The sequence below is a fragment of the Venturia canescens genome, chromosome 2 (assembly GCF_019457755.1).
Source record: "Venturia canescens isolate UGA chromosome 2, ASM1945775v1, whole genome shotgun sequence".
NCBI lineage: Eukaryota > Metazoa > Arthropoda > Insecta > Hymenoptera > Ichneumonidae > Venturia > Venturia canescens.
In genome coordinates, this window is record NC_057422.1 from 34,228,141 (window position 1) to 34,233,499 (window position 5,359).

Genomic DNA, 5,359 nt, shown 5'->3' on the forward strand with positions numbered 1-5,359 from the left:
AGCATTACTCACTACGCCATCATCAACCACTGATTCGATAGGAACAAAGGGTGTATATAGAGTGTGCATAAATTGTGGTGAACGAAAGGTATAAATTGTGATTAAATCTTTTTCTTCTATTAATTTACAGATAATTGGGAATAAATAAACAGCACTTAGTTTAATGTAGGATAAAAATTCCATCACAATTCTTCTTGGAATAATACACTCATTTCCGATTAAAATTTGTTTTTTTCTTCTCATTATCTCTACAACATTGTTGCAATTTTCCTTTTCAAAACAGATTTACTAAAAAATCGTCATCGTGCTGGTGGTGGTGTTCTCTGTTTTCTTGCTTTTTATATCGCGCTAATAATTTTTCTTTTTTTTTCAATTTATTTGTTGTTCAGTAACTTAAAAATTTCAAGAATGAAAGCAGTTGATGGCAATAATGTTTCTGACAACAAATTATTGAAACGTCCATACAAGACCCTCAGGACCATTTTTGATGGCTATACTTATCAAAAGAATAAATGTTATGTTACAGGTGATGGGCGTATAATAAGGTAATTTTCAGTTGAATTTTATTATTAAAAAAAATATGGTAAGCATATATAATTAATGATTTTTATATTTTTTTTTTCAAATAAGCTATCTTCGCTGCAAAAATCATGGGAAGGGTTGTCCGGGGAAAGGAACTCTGGATGAGAGTGAAAACAAATTTACTCTAACTTGTAATCACCAGAGAGATGTCTGCAATGATTTGTTTTGTTCGGAGAAGGCAACATTCCGCCAGGATTTATACAATAAATCAACCGGAGCGCCAGGAACTTTGAAGGAATTGTATGACCAGGGAGCTAAGGAGTAAGACTTTTTATGAAAACTTTCAATTTATTGACAAAAAATATCCAACATAAAAAAATAATTAATAACAATTTCCTGTATCGATAATATTCATGTTGAATTGATCAATTAACCCCATTAAATGGAGTAGCCGCTTCTCAGCGTCAGAGAAGAATAGTTCCATATCCTCATCTGTGAGATCAACCGCTTCTAGCTTTTGATGTTTTGCCACCGCCTTGGCTTTCCAGTCATTAACAGTCTGCAACAAAAAAAACAATGTAAAATATGTTATAACTACAAAGGAGTAAATTCACAATATTGATAACAAAATGTACTTACTTTTTTCCATTCGGCCCTGCTGCCTTCCGCATATCTGTTGAGCACATCGTCTAATTGCCCCCAGGAATTTTCCAACCGGAATACATTTACTGTCGCATCTTCTATTGAATCTTTGAGCATATCCGGGTTTTGCTCAATTGCAGCTACGACCAAATCCCAGATGTTGGTTATTTGTTTCTGGGCGTCTAACTGCACGGTTATCGCCCCATCCTGTTCATTATCGTTGACTGGAGCTGAAATTGAAAAAAGATATAAAAATGAAATTAATTTTTTTAATTGCTACTAGGGGATTGTTTAACAAACAATGAGTCTGGTCAATTTTTCATCTTACCTTGGACCCCATCGACTAAGTCGTACTTGTCGATAGAGATCTTTGTAAAGGCTTGTAAACAAGCGTGCTCCGAAACCCAGGAAAGAGCCACTGGCATCATGCAGCGAATGCACTGATACATTTTCTGAAAAATGGGAGAAAGATTTATTAAAAGAAATGTTTAATTACAGTAATTACATAAAAGAGTGATTATATACATGAATAATAACCTTCCTAAGTTTTACTTACTCCGATGATGATGATCCACCACGAGTCGTGTAAATGCAATTTTCTTCAATTTTGAGGTTAGGGTCGTCCAAATCTGAATGTTTGCTGTTGTGTGGTGTTGTCGTCGTCGTCGTCGTGGTTCAAGTAGATAAAGGCGCATGCGCTGCAAAATAATTCAAAAAATAAATTGAGCCGCATGCATGAATGAATAATATTGTTTTTTGTGGTTTCAGCGATTATTATTGTATTTTTGAAATTGAGAAAAAAGGAGAATTGTAGAAATGTAGGGAATATTATTTCCTTGAAGGAATAAATATTGGGATATTGTTTCAGTAACCAAATTGCGGCTCAGTTTTTGGATTTTCCAAAAATGAAATCGGTCATGAGTCAATGGCGAAAAGAAAAAAGTGAGACGGTTGTACCGAAGAAGATTTCTGAAATCGGTGAAACTCTAGAGAATGACGTATGGCAAACAGAGCTATCATATGAAATAACCGAGATAGATCCTGAATCTCATGCTGTTAATCAAACGAAGCACAATTTTCAGCCATACGAGATAAGAATCGTTAGCACGGAGAAATCTACTGTAGAAACACACGTAGTATTTGGGTGGCCAACGTTTGCGACGGCGTTTAAAGACAGTAACGTGGCCTTCATTGATGGGACCTTTAGCGTTGTTCCGAATGTTTCTGGGGTCACCCAACTACTTAACGTTATGGTAGAGTATAGAAATCAGGTAAACATTATATCTTTATTGTTGCTGTTTTGCACTGTTATATATATATAAGCCGATATACACGAAAATTGAAACTTTTCTTTCAGCACTTCCCCATTGCATTGGCACTGATGAGCAGAAAAACGGAGGAATCTTACGTGGCGGTGCTCCGATGCATAAAACAGTGTCTTGTTCCTTCATTCAATCCGAAAACGGTGATAACAGATTTCGAAACAGCGTTACAGAATGCAGTAATGACTGTATTTCCGGAGGTGAAGCAATTGGGTCGCCGTTTTCACTACAGCCAAGTAAGTCCTTAATCTTTATTTTCTTAGTCGAACTCCCTTATTACTCCGTTTTATTATATATTGCGTTTCATAATACGTTTCTACTCCGTTTCACTTCCACCGAACGATTCAGTCTCTATTGAATAATTATTGTAGCAAATGTTGAGATAAGTTGATGGATGTACACATCTAAATGATTTCAGGCGCTCATGAAACGATTTCACTCGCGATCCGTCATCTCTCGGGTTAAGCATGAATGCCCGCACCTCATCGAGGAGGCTTACGCTTTTGAGAGGGATCTTATGAATTTGTGTCTCCTTCCTGCACAATTTATTCCCGAAGGGTTTCGCGTAATAAGCGATGACTTATGCCGGGAATATCCAGAACTCGCGCTAATATTCACGGACGTCCGTGAATATTATGTGCGTTTCTGGATAAAAGGAAAAGGCCCAGGGTTGTTTTCCCAATTCAAAAATTCCATAAGAACAAATAATCCCTTGGAACGGTGGCACAAAAAATTTAAATGCGTGGCTGCGACCAGGCCGCAATTCGATAAATTCATGAGTAAAAATTCATTTACTTTTAATTGTTTATTACTATGAAAGTAAAAAAAAAGAGATAGCCCAAAACTTGAACTTTATCAGCCATTACTCGAGTTGAACAATTTTAGAAGCCACGAAGAACCTCATGCAGTCGGCCCACCTCGACTACTTGACGGTGCTACAAGGTATGCGTCCTCACCGCAAGAGAAGTCGCACGACGGAGTGCGCGGAGAATCATCTGAATCGAGCGTGGGAAGAAATAGGAAATTTATCGGAGTACGATGTTGAAGAACGGAAGTGGAGAATTCGATTGTTTTTAAGAACCGTCTCTCTTTCTGCTTTGGAAGCCGCCGAATTAGGTGAGCTTCATTGATTAATAGAAAATTTACACGTCATTTCAAAATAATTTTTCGCTGTACAAGTACGAAAGGACGAAAATGTTACTACAGTTCTTTGAAGAGAGCTAAAATCACCTTGTTTCCCAAAGTAAAAGCATTTCCTGCATGCTCCTTAATAAACCCGGGTTCGATTCCCTTGTGTGATCATTTTTTTTTTGGATTTATTTAAATTTAAACAGAAACCTTGTTTCCCAAAGTAAATGCATTTCCTGCATGCTCCTTAATAAATCCTCTCATGACAGAATTACAAGACGGAACAACTCAAAAAGTCCTCGATCCTCAACCGTCCACTTCTTCTCAGTAGGGTTTTCTTGAAAGAAATGAGCAGGAAAGAGAAGGAGTAAGGATTCCCAGAAAGAAAATAAATTGAAGACAAATTACGAACTACTGCAGAAATAATTTTTTCTATTTTTCATTACAGCTTTTTGTTTAATCGAAATGTTCCTGGTGTTCGTCGAAGTTTCATAAGAGAACTGTGGAGGTTTTCAGTCAGTTACCGCCCAGTAATCCGCTATGAACACGGTGCAACATGGTGCAGCAGTACAGCATAGAGGATTTAATAATGACCTGATTCCAAAGTACAAATAAATCAATTCTTTATCATTAGAGTTAAATCGAGTATAACTCAAACTCTGTACATCGCAAGCCTCAAAACGGAATGAATATCAAAGCACTACTTTCTTTTCTGTACTGAACTGATGGGTCTGTTCTCGACTTTCGTAAAGAAAACATTCCAAAGATAAAAATAATATATTTTATCGCACATTTCGTTGTAAGCTGAGAGGGGTCACAACGATTTTTTCCCAATGATTGTTCCATCAGCCTTGAGCTATTTTTACTTAAATTTTTTTTCCACGTTTAACCAAATTTTTGGCTCGAGTTAGAATTAAATCGGAATGTATACGATTTTGAATGAAAAATTGATTGAAATATTTCCTTAATTTTCCGTTCAATTACGCCTACACACACTATCATTTATTTTCTTTTTTCAATAATGAATTTTATACCATGTTATCCCCCTTTAAACAATAAATAATTCACGATGCATCATGTATATCATATGTTTGATTAACTCATCCATTTCAATTTTTTCCCCCCAATTATATACTTTCAGACCCATCTAAAATGTTGTTCCAACGATAGCAAGTCCTTATTTGTTTTCGCAGTTAAAAGTTTTTCCAAAACCTGTAATTAAGAAGCAGCAATACACAGATATACTACTTGTTAAATCAATAAAGGAGAATGAATAAATGCTTCACCAAAGTTGAATCAATTTAAACCGGTCTTCTGCTACTGCGCGGGAGGCACACTACTTTTTGTCGCAAAATTACAAGTAACTCTCAAACTACAGCCAATCACTATTTTTATATCGAATTTATGATGTGTTGTTGATAAGCGTACATCTCATTAGTGATGAATTGATTGATCATAAAATTGAAAGAAGAAAAAACTTTTAAAAAAGTTTAGTTGTTCGATACTACTTCGATCACCGTGGCATTAGACAATTGATGTCAAAGTGAAACTAGAAAATATACTGAGTTCACGGATGTCTCATGATATACGGAGGAGGAACAGCAGCAATGATCTCGTACGTTTTTACAACTAATTAATTTATAAACAGAAATAGAAAAATTGTCAAAATTATCATCGACACTGAAGAAAAAATATACTCTCCCGAGTTTTTCACGGATTGCGATAAACGTTTTTTTCACAAATAT